The sequence below is a fragment of the Mustela erminea genome, chromosome 5 (assembly GCF_009829155.1).
Source record: "Mustela erminea isolate mMusErm1 chromosome 5, mMusErm1.Pri, whole genome shotgun sequence".
In the NCBI taxonomy this organism is placed as follows: Eukaryota; Metazoa; Chordata; class Mammalia; order Carnivora; family Mustelidae; genus Mustela; species Mustela erminea.
This window is the reverse complement of record NC_045618.1, coordinates 73,242,144-73,264,708: the sequence shown is the minus strand read 5'-3', so window position 1 is coordinate 73,264,708 and position 22,565 is coordinate 73,242,144. Positions and strand designations below refer to the sequence as shown.

The following is a 22,565-nucleotide window of genomic DNA, read 5'->3' as shown; positions in this document are numbered from 1 at the left end:
ACGTACAAGTGAAAGCAAACAGTATTTGCCTCTGACTTACTTTACTTATTATGTTTTAACCATACCGCCTTTCCTGTCCCCACCGACCGTCCCCATCTTCACTGAGCTTACAGTCAAGCAGGGGAGGCCAACACAACCAACAATCCCAGTAAGTTGGGACACGTGTTGTGACAGCGGAAGTGAGGTGTCTTGGGAAGGAACAGCAGGAACACCTAACCTGCACGCGGGAAGGGACACTCCAGATGAACCAAGAACAGGAACCAACCGGGCACAGATGACGGAGGGGAGAGGACCGTCCCAGGCACAGGCGCTTCACACAGGAAGATCCAGGGAATGTGCAGTTTGCCCTCAGAGAAGGCCTCCCACCTGTGGTCTCAAGAAATCCTCTCAGTTCTTGGGAAGCCAGTATCAGTGAAAAGGGAGTGTGTTCAAAATCTCTCCCCACCTGCTTCCAGGAGTCTTAGAATCCAGGGGATTTCGTAAGGAAAATCAAATCACTGAGACACCTCAGAAAGACAAAACGCCCCTCCCAATTTTCCAAACCATCCGGTCAGTTGCGGTACTTGGTCCACTCACAGCAGGTTAGAACGCTGGTTTCATGTTTAACTGCTGATTTTCAATGAAAAAGTGGATCTTCCCCCCATTCTCGATACCCGGACTGTCTCTCCCCTGCTGGGAGGGGACTTCCTCTCACCGCTCCTCAAAGGTCTTGCGGCTCCCAGTCCCGGCCAGGGCAGGGGCTCAGGGTCCACGCCACGTGACCTACCTTGATTTTCCTCGCTTCAGCTGAACTCCCTCCAGCCCTGGAAGGACTGGGCCCGTCGGAGGCTGCGGGCGGGCCTGTTCCAGCCGCCGCCGCCAGTGAGATGGGGAGGGGCGGCGGGACCACAAGACGCGAGCGCGGCGCTGCCTGGGCAGCCGCGGCCGGAGGGATCCGGAGCCCGGCGGGAGCGGGGCGGGGGCCCGGAGGCCGGGGCGGGGCCGGGGCCGGGGCGGGGCCGGGGCGGGGCCGGGGCGGGGCCGGGCAGTCTCCGGGGCCGCCCAGCGGTTCCACCGCTCGGCTACCTGGCGACCCGGACACCTGCGGCTTCGCTACCCCGACACCTGCGGCTCTGGTAGGTTGGGCGTCCCCCGGGCTCGGCTCAGGCTCCCTTGTCCTACGCGGTGGGTGTCTGACTGCTGTTGTGGGGTTGTACTGCCGCTAGGCTTCCCGCCCTAAGAGTCCGCGCGACGTGAGCTTGGATCCTGAGGGGCTGGGAAGGAAGGTGAGCGCGCGAAGTTGCTAAAACCTCTTCTTTTGCTCCAAGTTCTTGCACGTGGAAAATTCTCTGTTCAAACTTTAGTCCAGATTGGCGCATCAGTAGTGACCGAAGCCACGCAACTGTCAGATTGGTCCTTTCGGGTGTGTGTGTGTGTGTGTGTGTGTGTAGGGGAGCAGGGGAGGCGGGAAGGTTGGTGAGGGCCTTCCTTGTACAAGTGGCCCTGGGAGAGACGTCTGCTCCCAGAGACCTGTAGGGGCCCACGGTTCACTAAGAGTTTCTTGGGACTTGTAAGTCGGACTTCCATGGAACAGCAGTTGGTCGGAGCAATTTAAAACACACACACACACACACCCCACACACCCCCGAGTCTGGGATCTGGGGAAAAGCCGGTAGACTCGGGCCAGCGCCAGAACGACCCCTTAGAGGCTACCGGGAACGGGGCATCCGCCAAAAACTTCCTTGCTATGCACCTACTGCTGAGCTAGTAGTAAAGACTGAAGGCACAAGACTTTGCCACTTGTGGAGTTGGACAAGGGGCAGGAAAATAAAGGGGCGAAGGAAGGTGTCCGCACTGACAAGAATCTGGAAAAGTTGAAGTAGTAGGAATACTTCCTTTAGGGACAGGTGCTTCCTCATTGCGCCCTCCTCATTCATGATAGCATTGTAGCATTATAGCATTCATTATTAGCATTTTTGTGTGCATTTTTAAACAGTTAACTAAATGCAGACAGAACACTGTGGTACAGCAGCGTGGACTTTTCTTCCTTCCCCTCCCAGTTTTATTCTAAATGAGTTCAAGGTCACCTTTTGGAGACTAGGTACCTGAAGAAAGGGTTAGAAAGTTTTTTTCCTTTCACACTCCTTACCCCTCCATCCCTACCTACAATTCCCAGCCCCCACCTTTCCCCCCAAAACATAATGCACTCACTAACTCTCTACTCTCCTTAATTCTTACCACCTAAACACCAGGGGAGAAGAAAGCAACCACATTCGTCATGCAAGTACTTGTGGTTAATTTGGTCTTGTGACTGATTCCTTGTTCCTTTGCCCTCTAGTTCCTTCAGTATTAAAATGCACCAATGGTGTTTTCTATAAAGAATACAAAGGACTGGAGGAGAAAAGGAAACTGTCCCTGAAGTGATCTAGTAAAGTAATTATTATTTTTTCAAACCACAAAAATTATGTGTTGAGTTCCAGTATTTTTACCTCCTGTTGGGAAAGATATTTTTAAGCTATAATTATTTTGTCAATAAAAATATGCTGTTAAGCCTCTCCCTACATGGAAAATCTTACATTAAACAATCTCCACCCAACAGAGTGAATACTTTAGAAATCTGAAGTTCCAGTTTATAGGGGCAGACTGGAATGGAAGTGTATTTAGGTTATGAAATAATATCATGGAACCTTGAAAATAATGGTATTACAAATATTTCAAGATTGCTACATTCAGCTATCTTCATGGCTTGACAACTCGCTATTCTTTCTCTTATTTAATGTTACTCACAATATATGGCATCTCTTACTAGTAATTTCATCAGTGCATTATAAAGGACATCTCTGGAGCACCGTTCTGAATGTACAGTTGTAATTTCCCAGTTGTTAACATTTTTAGATTCAGGTCTGCTCTAGACTAGAATGGAGGCTGGGAAATGAGATGGGGATCAGGAATGAAAGAATCTGTGCACTGATTTCTAGCAACAGATCATCTCTGAAGTCCTGGCAGACCCTCAAATTAACTCTGGGGTCTCATCAAACCCCATATGTGTATCACTGTTATCTTCCAAATAAGATTGTCTTTGGTCTTAAAAGATATTCAGGTCTCTGAACTCTTCTGTAAAAGGCAAATCCTCATTCTTAGAGCAAGGTATCACTGTTCTTAGAGGAGTATCTCTTCTAGAGTTTACTTACATTTCCAGAAAGTGTCCTAATCTGCTAGGCACCATGCCTGCCCCACTTGAGTAGTGTAGTATAGTGGTCAAGGGCGTGAGTTTTAGAGACTGATTTATCTGTTTCTGTTTTCTAGCTCTGATCTTGAGCAAGCTACTTCTGTTCTCCCAGCCTCATTTTCTTCATGTTTAGAATAAAAATAGTAGTAAGGCTTGGGTCATTATGAAGAACAGATGAAGTGATGCATATCATAGAAGTAGCAAAGTGTCTACAATTTAAGAACACTGACTTCCCTCCTCTTTCTTTCTTTCTTTTTTTTTTTTTTTTAATGAAATGAAATTTAACCTGGGGAAAATCTGAAGTCCTACACACGGGTGTTTAACAAGTAAGAAAGTATATAGGATGAGGGAGTCATAATTAATTGAACCAGTCAACCTCAAGTTAGTTGACTGTATGTTTTCTCTGAGTCAGTGGTGAGTCGTGAGGGCCCAGAAAACTGATGTGATTTTAGGCTGCTTTGGGTAGAAGTTGGAATGAACATCTATAGTCACAGATATTTTTGTACATCTGCCTTTTGCTTTATGTACAGGCTTTAGAGTTATACAAGATGATAATTTACACACTGACTTGTCTGGGGGAACAAAGGGAGAAAAGAGGGACAACACTTGAATCCATAAGTTATGAATCCATTCATTCATAACCAAATAACATTAATTCTTTGACCTCCCCTTTGACATATTTTTGATCTTGTGTTATATGTAAAGCTTCTTGCCAAGTAGATTGCATGGGGGGAAAAAGACAGTTTTCTGCCTTCCAAGCATTCACAATATAGCTTAGGGTAAGAGACATAGCAGTAATTGTAGCAGAGTAATAAATGGTCTGATAAAGGTAGAAAAGGGAATTCTGGGGGAAGGGGTGTGCTAAAAGGCAGCCAAAGGATGCTCAAAGAAGTTAAAATTTAGTTCCAGTTCAGAAGAGTCCAGTTTTGTGCAAGTTTGCCAGGTAGAAATGCTGAGGAAGAGTTTTTTGGGCCAAGGGAAAATTGTGTTTGAAAGTAGGACAGGGTGAGAGAGCATGACAAACACAAATCATGGCACACTGTTCCCATGTTCCCCATCCTCTCCTGGCTACAAGACACTGGTAAATTATTTTGTATCTCTGAGCTTTAGTTTCCTCAAATGTGAGATAAAGATCATGTATTATTTTACACAATCGGGCACTGATTTAATCTTCAAGTCTCTCCTACAGGGTGTCTATCTTAACAACTTTGTTGGAAGACTTAGTTGTGTATAAAACATAAGCCTGTCTGATGTACAGGTGACAGTCAATCACTGTGGTTCTGTCTACCATCTCATTCTCTAGAAAATACTACTCTAATCTAGCCTTGAGTGTAGATGGGATTTATGACTTTCACGCATATTCTAACTGTGCTTACTGTTCAGAATAAAGTATGAAGTCCTGTGTACTTCCACTACCCCTAACTAACCCATTCCCCAACCACTGTAGGCTTTTCTTCATCACATCAATCTGTGTTGCTAGCCTACTTTTAGGGTCTGGCTCTGTAAAAGGAGTTCCGCCCATTGAGAGTTCTTTGCTGGCAAAGGTTAGCATTCCCACGTTTACAGGATAGGATCTCTGACCATGCGTTTTATTTAGCCCTTCCTTGAGGCTTATTATTTCCCTCCAAGCTATTGCAATGCATCTTAACAAAAATTTACATGGGGAGGGGATTTTGAAAATTGGTTATTTATTTAGAAGTACCAAAATGCAAACTGATCATTTTGAGAGGAATTCTTTCTAGGATTTTATCCTCCTGTGACTTTTCCTTGGTATTAGCTTTAAAATCCTTTTAAATTTGGTAGACTTTGGTTCAAAATCCAAGTTGATCATGCATGAGTTATCCCTCTTGGAAAAGTACAAATTTGCTGAACCATTGAATATCTAGAGTGAACCCATTTAGACCCTTTCAAAAGGAAAACTTGAGGCTATTTTGTTGCAAAGCCTTGCAAAGCAGGGAAAATTTCCACAAGCCATTTAGACAACAGAAGAATTTAAGTACTTTCAGTCATTATGGGGAAAAATAGTTGCCAGGCACAGGCCAAGCCTGTTTGCTATGGAAGGCCTACATCAGGCCAGGGACTGGCATTCTGTCTAGGCCAAGCAGACTAGGCCCTAAATAAGACCTTTTTGAGGGAATTGTTGTTTCTGGTCATTCATTTAACGAATATTACTTTAATTCATCGGTTATTTTCAGTATTTCATTATCTGTGCTCTGCATGCAGAATGCTGAGTTTGATTCAAGATCCTTAGCCTTAAGCATAATAAGAACATGTTGGAGAGCTAGTTAAAATGTGAATTTCTGGGTGGTGCCTGGGTGCTCAGTTAAGTAAGTTCTGCCTTTGGCTTAGGTCATGATCCCAGGGTTCTGGGATCTAGCCCCAGATGGGGCTCTCTGTTCAGCAGGGAGTGTCCTTCTCCCTTTCCCTTGTTGCCCTCTCCTGCTCATGCTTGTGTGCGCTCTCTCTCTCTCTCTGAAATAAATAAAATCTTTAAAAAAATTCAAATTTCTGGACCCCATGCCTTAGAGATTCTGATGTATTACATTCATCCCGAAGCCCAGGAATCTGCATTTTATTAAGTCCCATGGTGCTGCTGATGTTGATGGATGTTTTTTCTTTTTTAATCAATGTTTTTTTCCAACATTGGTATACATACACATCTGTATACACTCTTTGGTGAACAATGTAGTCTGTCTAGGCCTTATCATTATTGTTCAAGTGTCTAAGCAAATCCAAACTCTTTTCCACTCCCTGCTTTTAACCAAGTGAACTTACCTTTTTGTTGTTGTTTTTAGGTCACAAAATAGGGACTTGCATTTCTATAGATTTCTACTCTGTTCCTTAATTTGATGCTTTTCTCTCTTTGGATGTGACATCCAAATTAAGAGCATGATGGATAAAGATCTTTTTTAGCAGAAATGGATTGAGTGAGATCTACCCAAAGTCCTCTGAAATCCTTAGACTCCTTGGAGTATCAGTATATCCACTCTCTAGGTGAAGTATAATGGATTGGTGATTTCAAGAGTATGAAGGTGAGAAGATTTGGATTAGAGAAAGCTGGTTAGATACTAAGCTTCCTTTTTAAAAAAAATTATTAAACTATGGATGTTAATTATCAGCTGAATATTTCAGTAATTGAACTTCTCTTTGAGAAGCCTTCCTGGATTCCTTCCCCAGACAGGGTTAACTTTAGCCTTTCCTGTGAAAGGGAATATGCCTGTGAAACACAGGGACTATTTCCTGTGAAAGGGAATATGCCTGGTGGGAACCAGGCCTCAGCCCTACTCAGTCTATGGTGATGGAGGTTCCATGGTCTGTCCACATGGCAGGCCAGAAGTAAAGCCTTCTTCCCAGTCTCAAGTGGTGACCAGTAGGTGTTTCATAAATATTTGTTAAGTGAACTAACTACCACTTGCAAAACTACTGTCAAAACAGTTCATTTATTTTCTTTAACCCATTTCATAATTTTCTTCCCTTTTTTAAATGTGAAAACATTTATGCTAATTCTGTGTGTTTATTTTTGAGAAATACAATGCAGTCAGTTGTGATCATTATTTGGAAATTGAAAATAAAAGTAAATGTTCATAGCATTGTATTTATTTATATTTTTATTTATGTATTTGTTTTTAGTTAGGAAAAGCAGTGACTGTGATTCCTAGTAACCCATCATTCCACATGGGCACACAGACACTTATTTTTCTACTACTTGAGGTAATGAAAGGTGTGCATGTGAAGCAACATTTTCATGTGTATTTTGATTTCCTTTTGAACAAAAAATGCAAACAGGAAGAGTTTCAATTTTTTTTTTTTTTTCCAGTGAGATCAGAGAGATAAACCAAGTCTGTGCAACTCTCTTGAATAGCTAATGTGTGTCGCCTGGAGAAAGAGAAAATTATTTTCTGCCCTCTATGTTGATGTGTATAGAACATGTGTTCTGAGTAGCTGCTATTTTCACTGCCTCTTTTTCCAGTTGAAGTGCAACATAAACTATTTTAATTAATATTGTGTCACCAAAAGGGATTGAAATAGCCAATTGAATTCTACCAAGATAGAGTCTTTTGATGAAAACATATCTTTATTGATTGCGGATGAAAAAAAATCATTCTTAAAATGAAATCCAGAGAAAAATCATATCCCTCAGAGAAAATTTCTGAGTGGCAGGCTGAGATTAACATCATAAAATTGAATTTGTGCTGCAAGCCTTTGATGTAATCAGCAGCTGGGAGATGGTGTTGCCCTTGCTGTGCTCCCTCTGATTGTGGTGAATTATTGTGTAGAATGAAATAAGTGTTTCTGGTGTCCCTCCTCCAAGAAATACAAACAAGGTATTACTAGGTAGTTTCTTGCTAGTTAAAATAGGTTGGATCAATTCCAGGCCTCTTGGGCTCTCATACACCCATGAACTATAGGAGTTGGGCATTTATTTATGGCCTAGGGACAGAATTTCTTGATGCCCCTGGACAGTGACTTCTTTGGTCAGTAAAAACCCAGCAGAGCAGAGACCATGAGAGGAATCCCCCTTGCCAAGGATTTTTTTTTAGAGTAAGCAGAGGTTGGAAAGTGCTGTAGCTGCACTTTCCCTTCCCTGTCTCCCTCAGCTACCTCTTTTAACATACACTACATTGAAATAATTGCAGTATGGCAATCTCGCTGTGTACTAAGAGTCCTTTTCCATGATACCAGGGTTACAGTGGGCTTTTATTTTGTTTTTGTGTTAAGTCCTCATGCTTAGAAAACATGCTTGCCTGTGCATGTACCCCCACACATGTAATGAATAGGTTTTGCAGATTAAGCAGAGAAACTGTACTCATGTATTTACCTCTGGATTAAGGAGTGATTTGGCCCCTTAACCACTCCTGTGGTTGAACCTAAGTTGTTTTTGTTTTGTTTTGTCTTCAAAAAAAAAAAAAAAAATAGGAGGACTGGTTTGTCTATAAACAGAAGCCATAAACTAAACCATCAGTAAGTAGTGGTGCCTTTGTGTGTCAGCTCACTCTCAAGCCCTATGAGAAGTGAGATAGGCCTTGCAGTCAGACAGATCCAGTGATGTAATCCTAGCCTAGGGATTTAGATTCACCGGGCCTCCTTATCCTAATAACGTCAATGGTGAGTGTGACAGAAAATCTTCAAAAATGAGAAGACTGGCTGCAAATGGCTCACCTCCTGTGTCTTGAATTAATGCTAGAATGGGCTGGGAGTCCCAGGAAATATCTGTTTTTAAAAACTGAATTTTTCGGTAAGGCTAAAGTCCCTTTGTATAATGAGCCTCAACTTGGGTCCCTCCTCTACCACTCTCTCCAAACCACCATGGAATTCTGCTTTTGTAAGCCTTTTTAAAAAATCTATCCATCCATCTATCCATTCTAAGCCTTTTTGATGTCATTCTGTTTTGCCTGAGCTTCTGCTGGGATTCTGGAATGCAAAAGGATGGGTTTGCAGTCTTCCCTAGCTGAGGCATTCTTGTTTTGTGGGCAAAGTCAAAAAACACCAGAATCATGGGCCTTAGGGAGGCTTCTCCAAACTGGATTCAACTATAAAGCTCATGTTCCTGCCAGTGGAAGTGCCTTCCATCTGTTTTTCTGGGACGAAAGGATCGTCATAATGGCAGTGGACTGACTTCTGATGTCAGCTTGTGCTGAAGTTGGGAGAAGCAAAATAAATATCAGGACCAAAGAAGGAGGCAACTGGCCCGCAGGAAAACACACAATTTTTCCAAGAGAGAACTCTTTGCCATCGACTGCTATGGGATTAAGGTGTGGTTTGGTCTTGTACCTGGGGAATACTTGTCCCAGTAAACTTTGCATCAGTTATTTACATGTGTATGACTTGACTCATAGGTTGTGAATTTTTAGAGGTCAGGAATCTGTTTTGTTTTGTTTTGTTTCTTTTTAAATTTATTTGGGCTTTCAGTAAATACGTGTGGAATGAATAAAATGAATATATGACTTTCTCAGGGAACCTATAATATGAATCGAAAGGTGATCCTTTTCTAATTCTTACAAAAGAATTAGAAAAGAAAATTTGGTGTATGACCTATTATGTGATTTAGACTGAAATTTAAGAGTTTAAGAGAATAGTTGTGTGTAAGTTTAAGAGTTTAAGAGAATAGTTGTATGTATTGTTATGAATTATTATATGTATTGTTAAGATCTATGTTTTGACTTGAAAGAAACAAAATCGGGGGCTCCTGGGTGGCTCAGTTGGTTAAGCGTCTGCCTTGGGTTCAGGTCATGATCTTGGGGTCCTGGGATCGAGCCCCATGTCAGCTCTCTGCTCAGCAGAGAGCCTGCTTCTCCATCTCCCTCTGCTCCTACCCCTGCTGTGCTCTCCTCTCTCTCTCTCAAATAAATAAATAAAATCCTAAAAAAAAAAAAAAAAAAAAGAAACAAAATCTATCAGTCAGATGGTATATTAGTTGCTAGAACAGTCATAACACAGTACCACAAATTAAGTGGTTTAAGTGACAGAAATTTATTATCTCACAGTTTAAGAGGCTGAGTGTCTGAAATAAGGTGTCGGCAGAGTTTTTTCCTTCTGAGGGCTGTGAGAAACAATCTCCTCACTTAAGACCTCCACAGTAGCTTCTGATGGTTTGCTGGCAATCATTGCCATTCCTTAGCTTGTAGAAGTATCACCCCATTTCTGCACTCATCTTCATGTCTCTCTCCCTGTGTGTGTCTGACACCAAAGGTCCTAGTGTTATGGATGCCAGTCTTATTGGATTCTGTCTCCACCCTAATCCAGTATGACCTCATTCTTCACTTAAGTAATTGTATCTGTAATGACCCCGTTTCCAAATAAGGTCACATTCTCAGGTACTGGAGATTATGTACTTCAATGTGTAAATGTTGGGGTGGGCTCAATTCAACCTATAATGGATGGAAAGATGATAGATTTTGTTCTACTTTGACAATTTGGTACCTTTAGAGTTTTATCTTCATCTTTCCTGCTTAGTTCACTTACTAGATGGAATCTACTGTAAATTATGAATAATAAAATAAAGGATTATAAATGACAAGGATTTTGCTTATTTTACTATTTACTTAGCAAGATTTGCACACAGATTTTGAGGTTGGAAAAAGTCTTTTAATAATAGCAGCTAACGTATATTGAATGCTTACAATGGAATGTAATGATTTCCATGGATCATTCCATTTTACTCTCATATCAACCCTATTATTTATTTATTTATTTTTATAGATTTTATTTATTTACTTGAGAGAGAGAGAGAGAGAGAGAGCAAGCAGAAGCAGGGAGAGCATCAGGCAGAGGGAGAGGGAGAGGGAGAAGCAGGCCCCCCGAGGAGCAGGGAGCCTGATTCAGGGCTCAATCCCAACCCCAGGGTCATGACCTGAGCCAAAGGCAGAGGCTTAACCAACTGAGCCACCCAGGCTCAGCCTATTAGATTGATATTATTATTTTCATTTTACTGGTGAAGACTCCAATACCAACAGGTGTAAAGTAGCTTACCCGAGGACATAACGGTAGTAGAGTCAGCATTCAATCTAGGCTGACTACTTCTAGAGCCTCAGTGCTTGGCGAATGCTGTCCCCTTAGTCTCACTACAGCCAGGCAAGGTAGGTATTATTCCCATTTCATGGGTGAGGAAAGTTTAAAGTAACTAAGAACTTGCCCAGCGCACAAAACCAGCGAGTGTATAACATTTAGGATTTGAACTTAGGTGTTATTTCCCTGGGGAAATCCTTCCCACAGTTGATTTCAAGCTCCACTTGTATTTCCTCTACAAACACACTTGCATTTACCTTACATAACACTCATTATACTGTTGATGATGCCAAATATGCCTGTGTCCTCAGACACCCTTGAGCGTCTTGAGATACGTGACTTTGTCTTTTTGGTCTATATCCCTAGAATCTTACATAGTCTCTGACACATAGCAGACATTCAATAAATATTTGTTAACTCAGTGTATATTAAGTAAATGCCAAGGGGCCAAGAAAAAAGGAAACCAGTTGAGGATATAAGAAATAAGGGTTAATGAAAGGAGTAACTGAGGTGACAGAAGATGAAAATTAGAATAGGGATTAAAATATTGGGTGCCTGGGTGGCTCAGTTGGTTAAGCGACTGCCTCAGGCTCAGGTCCTGATCCTGGAGTCCCGGGATGGAGTTCCGCATGGGGCTCTCTGCTCCGCAGGGAGACTTCTTCTCCCTCCCCCCTCTCATGTTCTCTCTCTCTCTCAAATAAATAAATAAAATCTTTAAAAAAATAAAAAATGAAATAAAATAAAATGTTATTATAGGAGCTTAGTACGGGTATCTTAGAAAAGTTAGCTAAAACTAAGGAAAAGATGCAAGATGTTAACATGATGAAAGGAAGCTCATGTTTAAGTGACTTGATTTTCTTGGTTAATTGGAAGGAAAGACCAAGCTCACAGTATTGAGGTGTAAACAATTGCCTCTGTGAGTGTGAGGTTTTGAAGGGGTAGAAGATAAAACTACAGTATGATAATGGATAGGAGATATATTTCCCAATATGAGTTTAGGTAGTACAGGGCAAATATTTATGTTCATGGACAAGTATCTGTTTTCATGTGCATCATGCAAAAAAAGAAAAAAAAAATCTAACCAGCACATCAAACTCCTTGATTTTATGTATACTAGTGATAAAATAATTTTAAAGGGACTCTTAAATCACTTGATTTATTCCTAAATAAGTTAATTTGATACTAAAAATGAAGTGAATTAACTTAAAGAAATATATTAGTCAAATAGTTTTACAGATTGTATTTAGCAAAACAAACAAAAAACCGCTCAAGATTGGAAATAGGTTTTCAGAATTCGCACACTGACACATACACACAAATTATTCTATCTAATAGCAGAAATAGTTAAAATTAATCACAAGATGTCTCAGTGGTAAATACTTTGAGGTCAAGGACTGTGTTTTTCTATTCTTTGTGTTCTCTGCAGTCCAACCCATCACTTAACCACATACAGTTCTCAATAAATATTTGTTGAATTTATTTAATAGTACAGTGGCATTTCTTTTTCTTCATGTTAGGTACTCATAGGTTTAAAAAAAGAGAGTTTGACTGTAAATATTCAGAGAGTTAAATATAGAATAAACTAAAGGGGGAAAAAATCCACTTCGTTTAGCCTAGAACTAAGGTTTTAGACTGGAGTATTGGAATTCCATGAAGTTGTTACTGATTGAATATAAATAAAAGTGAAGGAGTCACCAGGAAAGAAATGAGTTGTCTTTCTCATGTTTATTTTACCAGCCTAATGCTCACCTCTCTGACAATGACTATAAATGGAACACTCTTGGCATTAATTTGGCTGTGTTAGCTCTGTTTCATTACAGCTAAATGAGCAAGCAGGTGAAGATGGAAGGTAATATTTTGTGAAAACCTTTGACCCACAAGGCTGAGAGAGTCTAAGCTATGATGGAAACTTCGTCAGTATAGTGATAGGAATGTGATTTCTTGGCTGGTTTGTTTTTCACAAGTTCTAGATCATGCGTGCTTAAAGTTCAGAGATTTTGCATTATCTGTTTACTTCATTTCTTGATCCCTGGGTTATTTTACTGTTGACTTTATCTGCTAAGGCATTCCCAACTAGAACACATTACTTTCTAGAATTTCCTAGGTAGCTGTTAATCACTCAATAATAACATTTTTGGAGGAACTTGGCTTTGATGTTGGTTAGGGGTTAATTCTGAAATAGTCAAGCTCCACTGGGTAGACCAAGTAGAATTTTATGTGTTATTTAAATACGCCTGGGGCAGTCTTTGACTTAGTAGAAACATTTTTTTTAACCTTTTCTAAGGAGTGATCTGATTACAGTCTGTTGATAAAATAAGACCTTTTGCTTCAGGAACATCTGCAAACAGACAGGTTTTGGCAGACAAGGCTTCTGCTGAGACCAGCTGTGCAGGAACCCTTTGGTTCCTGTGGACTCCTGAGGCTGCTTGCTTCATGTTCCTGGGGGTCAAAGTAGCTCTAACTGTGGCCTACCATGACACCCAGATATTTTCTCTCTAGTCTACATTTACTCCTTGTCCCTTCTTAAAGCCCTGTTTGCCCTCCCCCATTTATTGTCACTTACTAGCTGTCTGTGTGATGTTGGCCAAACTACTTTATTTTGATCTCTAAGCTCTCTATTTTTTTTTAAACTTTATTAGGGTAAAAATTTGCATACAATAAATTGCATTCACTTCAAGTGTACAATTTGATGGATTTTCAAGAACTATTCCAAGTACTTTAATCCAAGCCCTAAAATTAGAAGCAAAACTCCCTCTGGGCTAAAATGAAGGAAAGAATCATGAAATAATTTATTTAAGTTCTTTAGCTCCCTAATATTGAGTTTTGAAGGAAGCCATTGGGCTCTCCCTCTGCTTTGGAGATGGGATTCTGGGAGGTCATAAAACTGTATAAGCAGCAGATCTGAGATTCAAACCCACATCTGCTTTATCCCAAAGCTTAGATTGCTAACTACTCTACTATTTTTATTTTCTTCACATATGTTTACTTTGGTCAGGAGATTATTTTCAGAATTCATGCATGGTAACTGAGGACTTTAAAATTTGTATATTTTGGGTTGGCGATCCTCAGTCAAGTGGTTCAAGATTTGTATCTATCTTTGAGGCTAGTGAGGCAGAGACTCAGTATCTGGGCGTGTCTCTGAAGTTATTTATGACAAGGTAAACAATTCCAGTGTCCAGTAGACACCGGCCACAAAACCACATTTGCATCATACTCATTATCTTGCTAGCCCCAGAGAAGTCAGAGAAATAAAAACAAATTGTTACGGGGAAGAAGATGATGGTGAGAAGGAAGGGGGCTATAATGGTGTGTTGTCTTTTCTTACACTTGCTAGGTATCGTATTTATGGAGAAAAGCCCAGCTTTGAAAGGCGGTGGAGGCTAAGATTTATCTGACTCTATTTTCTTGCCTCTTTTCTTCACAATAAACCATTTTAAACTAAGTTAATGGAGATAATGGTGTGCTAAATATAACCTAACGATGAACCTGTACTGAGGAATTGTATTATTTCCATCCATTTGGGTAGTGAAGAAAGAGGGATGCCAGGGTGATTACTTTCCCCAAAATATAAGTTCTACCAGAATAAGAAGACTGGTTCTAAGAAAGTCACGTCATCTTTCCTCTGCTTCCTCATCAGCAAAATACTCCACATCCTTTAATTTTCTTCTAGTTACAGTAAAATATTGCTCCAGTTTTTTTTTTTAAGATTTTATTTATTTGACAGAGAGAGATCACAAGTGGGCAGAGAGGCAAGCAGAGAGAAAGAGAGAGAGGAGGAAGCAGGCTCCCTGCAGAGCAGAGAGCCCAATGTGGGACTTGATCCCAGGACCCTGAGATCATGACCTGAGCCGAAGGCAGAGGCTTAACCCACAGAGCACCCAGGTGCCCCAAATCTTGCTCCAGTTTTAAGATGAAACACAGTCATTTAAGGATTATTTATTTATTGAATGTCACATATGAGACCAGCATTGTGCCAGGGACTAGGGATCAAACAATGAAAAGACATACCCATCCTTTGTCATCTTTAATTTGTACATTTGCAGATGTTCTACCCCCTGGTGATTTAAAAGCCCCAGTGCGTTTGGGAGCTGATTAGGAAGCTCATGTTGTTGGAGTGAGAATGTGAAAAAAATAGCACCCTTTGCTATTTTTACCTAAAACGATATCACTTAAAAACATTTTCCCTTGAAAAATGAAACTACTTGGGAGTTCCCAGGTACTTACACATCATGTGAATTAGTGCCATGGTTAGTGGCCATCAGCATGGCTGCATCCATCAAATAGGCTTATTTCTTAATTATGAGTATGGCTTTCCAAACTCTGTAATGCCTTGGACCTTCTACAGCTTTAAATCATTTATGTTATTTGACAAATTTTCCTTAATTCAGTGTTTCTCACCCTTTTTCATGTCAAAGCATAAACACAGAAAATGATTATCTTTGTACACATACTGGGTTGAGGGTTTCAATTTCCCTTGCCCCTCCTTATCAAATATTCACAACCCAGTATGGGTCATCATATACAGCTGGGAAGTTCTGATTTATTTAGTTTCTGTCATGGTTACAGAAAAGAAGCACAGAGAATTCTACTATTGAAATCCTGTGTCAATGAGAATGAAAACAGTAGCAATTCTGCATATTCACTACAAAGTATTCCTTGACTCTGCTGGGTGCATTCATCCGATAAAGATTCTTCTCTGAAACATCCCCTGTTAGTAGGACTTTAAAAATCAGTATTATGTTAATATTAATTGATATTAAATGTGGTAACAAATATAAAAGGAGGAAATTACAATGATTTCACTGAGTATGTTTTTTTTTTCTAGGAAATAATATAGTCACAAACATCATGTGTTTCCAATGACTAAAAACCATTTGTAAGTAACAGTCTGAAATCTCTCTTATTTAGAAACAAAATGTTCTTGAAATTATAAAAAACAAACAGTTTGACTTTATTAACCATACAAGGTAGGAAATTTAAATATGTCACAAAAGTAGTTTTGGTCTTGTTTGACATATACCTAGAGTTTAATGTATTAAATATTATATATGTAAATAACAGGTTTAAATTTAATATTATGTTCTTTTTCAGTTAGCTATAAATTGAATGTGTCTTTGTATATATTTAAACTGTATCAAAACCAGCTTTATAATACACATTTTGATAATTACTAGATTCCTCAAAATTATGTTTTTCATTATACTATTCAGAAATGACAATATTTTATATATATATATACATATACACACATACACACATATATATATATATAAAACAGGGGTTTTGAGAGACTATATGTTATTGAAGAAGGGGACAAAAATCAAAAGGAAGGGGAAGTTGAAACATCAACTCTGTCTATAGGTCACGACTCAGGCTCTGTGTTCTCAAAAGGGGAAGTTGAAACATCAACTCTGTCTATAGGTCACGACTCGGGCTCTGTGTTCTCATAAGCAATTGGATGTGTCTAGAGTGCTTGTTACAAAGTATTGAAGCCACTTTATGACATTGGTGGGATATATATATATACACGTGTGTATATATATATATACATCTATATATATACACACATATATATATCACATATATATGGCTATATATGTGTATATATATATATACACACACATATATATAAAGAGAGAGAGAGAGTCATTTACATGTGTTTTGTTTTTCCAAAGAATTTAAAACTGTGGGTTGTGAGCTTCTTAAAGGCCATTCATCTTCTCATCCTGAAAATCCATTGTGATAGCTGGGTAGGCTGCTGTTAAAATTTGTGTAGAAATTATTTGAGATCACTGGAGATTAGAGTTTGGTGTACGTTTGTGTGTGTGTGTGTGTTTATGTGATTATTTTCATACTATACTGATTATAGATGAAATATTGATCATATTGCTTTATATGCATTGAAAATACAGTGTCAAAATATAAAATGTTGTACTTGGTACTGTGACTAGATCCAAATGAAGGACATTTATTTACCCTTTAGAACAGTCTGTAACTTAATCCCTGACAGTGGAAGTGTTTTTTGTTCTGTTTTGTTTTGTTTTTGAAGTCACTTTTTTTTTTCTTCTAATGGAATTGTTTATTTTAAATTGCTTTTAAATAGATCAGATCAGATTTAAAAGTCATTAAATGCTTGTAAACATCTTTATGTAGTCATGATTTAGACATTCCGAACTATCATTCAGGCACTCAAATTTGGAATATGACAGTTATAAATTGAGGGCTGTGATAGAGATTTGTAATCCCTTTTCAAAGCTTTTAAAAACTCATGTAGACACGTAATTATTTGCAATAGGGCAATATTGTCCTCTATAGCAGAGTATCCCTTAGAGACTCTACAATAGACTGTTTTTTTCCTTTGAGGTTTATTTTTGATTACCAATTTCTGGGGAATTGCAGAGGGTCTCAAGTTGTGGATTTGCTCTCCCTCCTGTTGATAACAAGGCACTAAGTTTCTGGAGTTACTTTTTAAATTTTTTTTCAAAAAAGAAAAAGAAAAAGTTTGGGAAAAAGTGACTTCTGAGATACACAACCTTTAATCAGTTACTTACTCTCACTGTACAATTTGCTTAGACTCAGAATCTCTGGGTTAGAAGTGATCTGAAGAGTTATCTAGACCACATTTCTCATTGCTGACTTGTAAATGAGAGGGATTAGATGAATGATCCGTAAGACCCATATGCTTTTATTTATATCACTGAATTTATTCTTTATAAGAATACTGAAATAGGGGGTGCCTGGGTGGCTCAGTTGCTTAAACGTCTGCCTTCAGCTCAGGTCATGATCCTAGGGTCCTGGGATTGAGTCCCACATTGGTCTCTCTGCTCAGTGGGGAGCCTGCTTCTCCTTCTCCCTCTGCCTGCTGCTCTACCTACTCATGCTCTCTCTGTCAAATAAATAAATAAAATCTTTAAAAAAAATAAGAATACTGAAATGTAGGCAGTGCAAGTGATAGTGTCATTTTACTACATATTAACTTTATAATCTGGAAATAAAGATAATTACCTGTTCTAAATCCTTTTCTGGGCCCTGAAAATATGGCAATGGATAAAGCAGACAGAGGTCCTAGCCTTGGGAGCATTTAGAATCTAGTGAATTTGAAATGAATTTAATTTGAATAAAAGTAAAACAAAAGTGTAATGGTGAAAAAGTTTGATACATGGGTAACTCTGCCATGATCCGGATGTGTGGTGCTAAAGTAACAATAATAGTAATTTACTGAATACCACTCCGTTGTCCACATTATAAACGTGATCTCATTTCACCCTGACAATAACCCTGATTGAGGCATCATTGTCATTTTTCCAGGTTAGAGATGAGAAAACAGGAGCCAGAGTGATTAAGTGACTCACATTTAAGTCTAACCTGACTTGAAGTTTTTTGATCTTAATAAACTCTGCTTTTGAAATATAAAGCTGAAAAATGATAAAGAAAATAATTTATTCAAGCAAGATTTATTGTTTTCCGATGTTCAAAGCACTGTGATTCAGGCACTGTAGGGATTGAGGGATGATTGAGGAATGATTCCCATGTTCACAAAGAGTATCGGAGAAAGAAGCATCAAAATCATATAATTCAATAATATTATTTAAATTTAAAAAATGACATTTTTCAAGTACCCACTATGGGTTAGGCACTGTACTAACAAGGCCTGCTCTGCCTCCTTGCAGTAGTATTTCATTTCATTAGGGAGACATCACTGCACAGCAGATAATGTTAGGGGAAATTAGGAAAACAGAATAATACAATGTGACTGGTTATTGAGTAGACAACGTTGCAATGATTCAAGTAAGAGAAGCTAATTTTCCAGAGTTAACTGAGGTATAAATAACTCACCCCAGGAATTATTTATTGTCAGCATAATGATGGTTAATCATTACAAATGTATTAATTCCCTGGCTAATATTACCCAAATTTGTTTCTGCTACAGTTCTGCTTAGCAGTCAAGACAGATTTCCTTGACTCCAGTTTTGCAAGTGAGATTGAAAAGGTGACAAGAGAGTCCTTTAGACAAGAGCTTAGCACACATTGTCTGTGGAAACAAAATGCCTAGTTTCCTTTGGAACAGTGTGACCCTGAGGACTCCCTCTTCTACCACTTCTTAGTTCTCGGAAGCACATGATAGTAAGCTAAGAGTGAGGCCAAAGGGCAAATGATTTTCAGAGGGTGATTTTTGTTGTAATACTAGAAGCCATGCCGCAAATACTACACAGAGTTAGGAGTAGTGTTTCTTAGGAACACACCCCTGCCGTTCTTCTCACTACTAGCTTTGTGATTGTCATGTGTATCACATTTACCTCCTGTTCAGGGGAATGAGCTGTGCTCCCACAGTGTATTTCCCTGATAGGTGAAACTTATTATTTAACCCTTTGTCTTCAAATTATTAAAACTACTCTTTCCTGCTTTTCTGCCTTTTTAAAAAAGATTTATTTATCTGAGAGAGAGTCTTGGTGGGGGGACAGAGGGAGAGAGAGTCTCATGTAGCCTCCATGCTGAGCAAAGAGCCTGACCTGGGGCTCGATGTCACGACCCTGAGACCATGACTAGTGCTCAACCCATGCACCATCCAGGCACCCTACTCTTCTGCCTTCTTAAGCAGAGTATATTGACCATCTCATCATTTTTTATTCAGCCTATCATTGCCATGATGGGTAATAACTGTCCTGGGAGTGATGGAGATTTGGGCCCATGATTTTGCAGCTTGAATAACAGGTTTTGGGGGGGGTTTGGTCTTCTTTATCTTTGCTGTGATTTATCTTTTTTTCTGTGCCTTTTTTTTTTTTTTAAGTTGGGAATCATTATGCTCCCACTTTCTTTGCTTCTTGCTCACTCATTCTCTAATCTGCTGATGTGAACACAAGTGAGCAGTTAGGTGATCTGTCATTTTACTCAGGAGAATTTAGAGAGCTTAGACGATGTACCCTCTGTGTTTTCATATGTATGAATGTGCCTCCTAATTCCCGAAGATTACAGTCTAATAAAAAGTGTTTGCTAAAATCGGTAAGTGTGTGTGTGTGTGTGTGTGTGTGTATGTGTGTAATTTAAACCCTCCCCTGCCATTTCTAAGGTCATGGATTTATTTGTGTTTTCTGTTTCATGTCCATTTAGTTCCAGTGATCTATATTTCTATAAAAATTATTTGACTTAATCTTTCTAAATTTTTAGTATATAGTTATACTTTCATTTAAAATATTAATTTTACTACAATCATTTTCTCTTTATATATATATATATATTTTGGTGTTTTTAATTTCTTCTTTATCAAATGTGCCATAGATTTATTCATATTATTTCTCCTTTCATAGAACTGTGTTTTGCTTTTGTAGATTATTTCCTTTTAAAAAATATTATTATAGGGGCACCTGGGTGGCTCAGTGGGTTAAGCCTCTGCCTTCAGCTCAGGCCATGATTCCAGGGTCCTGGAATCTAGCCCTGCATCGGGCTCTCTGCTCAGCGGGAAGCCTGCTTCCTCTTCTCTCTCTCTGCCTGCCTCTCTGCCTACTTGTAATCTCTGTCAAATAAATAAATAAAATCTTAAAAAATATATTATTATATTAATGTATGGTATTGTCTGTCTTGCTTTCTTTGTATTTACCTTGATCTTTTATATAAAATTTTAATTTGGATGTTTAGCTCATTAATTTTTCATACTAATATATGCATTTAAGGCTATAATTTCACTTTGAATCTAAAACATATATCTGGAAAAATTTACTGTACAAAGTTTTCTCTGTGTTTGGGTCTTAATAATATTTAATTTGTATTGGGGCACCTGGGTGACTCAGTGGATTAAAGCTTCTGCCTTAGCTCAGGTCATGATCTCAGGGTCCTGGGATGGAGCCCTGCATCAGGCTCTCACTCAGCAGGGAGCCTGCTTGCCCCCCCGCCCCCGCCTGCCTCTCTGCCTACTTGTGATCTCTCTCTGTCAAATAAATAAATAAAATCTTAAAAAATAATAATATTTAATTTGTATTATGTTTTCTTGGTAGTCCAATGTACATTTAGAATATATATGGATATAAATGTATGGAACATATATATATGTGAACATATATACATAAATATATGAACATATATATGGAAATATATATGAACATATATAATATAATTTAGTTCCCAAATATTTAGAAAGGGAGCATTTGAAACATTTGTCTGTATGTGTATGTGCTGAGGAGGGAAGGTTCAGATTTGTATTCATTTTGGTCAGGTAATGTTGCCTATATAATATTAATCATTTGGGATTTGTTGACATGTTTCATGGTCTGACATGAGGAGTTTTGTAAATGTCATGTGCATAATTTAATAAAATATGCTTTTATTTAATATCTGGGTACAGGAATCTCTATATGTCCATGATGTTATAAATGCAAATTCAAGTATTTTATACCCTTTCTCTTTTTTTTGTCTGCTTGATCTGTTTATTACTGATTGTGATATATGCCATCTTCCTCTTTGATAGTAAATCTATCTGATTTTTCTTCGTAGTTTGGCAAGATTGTGTTTTATGTATTTTGAGACTCTGCTATTGGGTACCTAGAGAGTAGAGACTATTATCCCATTCTAGTGAATAATTTGTTTAATCATTATATAGTGAATGGTTTTCCCCCAGTAATACTTTTTTTTTTAAAGATTTTATTTATTTGACAGAGATCACAAGTAGGCGGAGAGGCAGGCAGAGAGAGAAGAAGGGACGCAGGCTCCCTGCTGAGTAGAGAGCCCCGTGCGGGGCTCCATCCCAGGACACTAAGATCATGACCTGAGCCGAAGGCAGAGGCTTTAACCCACTGAGCCACCCAGGTGCCCCACACCCAATAATACTTTTATCTTAAAGACTATTTGTCCACTATGATACCAGTTTTCTTTCATTACTATTTGCCTGGTAAAGCCTTGTCTGTGCTTTTATTCTCAATCTTACTGTGTAAATACTTCACAAATTTTTTTATAAATAAGATATACTAGGTTATATTATCATTGAAAATCCTTGTTTTTTAGCTAGTAAGTTTAACTCATCTACTTATTGTAAATTCTGTTATGTTTAAATGTGAATTTACCATTTATTTTTGCATTTTCTATTTTCTGTGTTTCTTTGCTTTAATTTTTTTTCTTCTTCCATTGGTTTCTTTATTTCCTTTTACCACTCTACTGGTTAGAAGTTACGTATGATTTTTTTTTAAATATCTTGTCATGAATTCTCACCTTAAGAAAATTTAAAGTATTTCTGCTCACTCCCCACATGTACAAGAATATTAGAATGATCCATTCCCTCTTCTTTAATGTTCTTTTCTAGAATTTTAGTTTATCTCTTTGATTCCCCAATTAATCATCTTCATCATTATTAATATTATTATTTTTCATGTAGTGCTCGTTTTGATTTGCTTGTATATTTACCGGTGTCGTTGCTCACCATTGCCTCTGAATTCCATTTTACTCTGTTCTTTTTGATTTAATATATATTTTCCTAAAGTATATCCTTTTTGTAATTCTTTCAGCAAGGGCTGTGAATGCTGTATTCTCTCAGGCCTTATTTGTTGAAAAATATTGCCCTCATTTTGAGTGATAGCTAAGTATGAAAAGTTAGGTTGACATTCACCTTCACCACTTTACAGGTAATATTCCAGTAAGTTTTGGCCATAATTTTGCTGTGTGGAGAGATCTGCTTCGAGCAAGCACACTTGCTGTTCCTTTTTCAGGTTGTTTTGCTTTATCTCTTTCATGCTTTGGCAATTTCTCTAAGATGTGCTTTGGTGTCCCTTTATGTCTATTTTAATCCTTCTTAAATACATTGGATTCTTAAATCTAAGTTTTCCTATCTTTGAAATATACTGGGAAATGGAAGACCCATTAATTTTTA

General features: G+C 38.6%; 1 protein-coding gene across 5 annotated transcripts in view; it reads left to right on the top strand.

Annotated features, from left to right (window-relative positions):
* Nucleotides 1-22,565, top strand: part of WDR72 (WD repeat domain 72) — a 215,771-nt gene that overhangs the window by 1,358 nt on the left and 191,848 nt on the right. For 2 of the 5 annotated variants that reach the window (XM_032343777.1, XM_032343779.1), the window contains exon 1: nucleotides 1,031-1,115. The exons of 2 other annotated variants lie outside the window; for them this stretch is intronic. The gene's annotated coding sequence lies outside the window, so the exon portion shown is untranslated. Of the gene's footprint in view, nucleotides 1-1,030; nucleotides 1,266-22,565 lie in introns of those variants that run through there. One more of the 5 variants, XM_032343780.1, reaches the window with a different exon arrangement.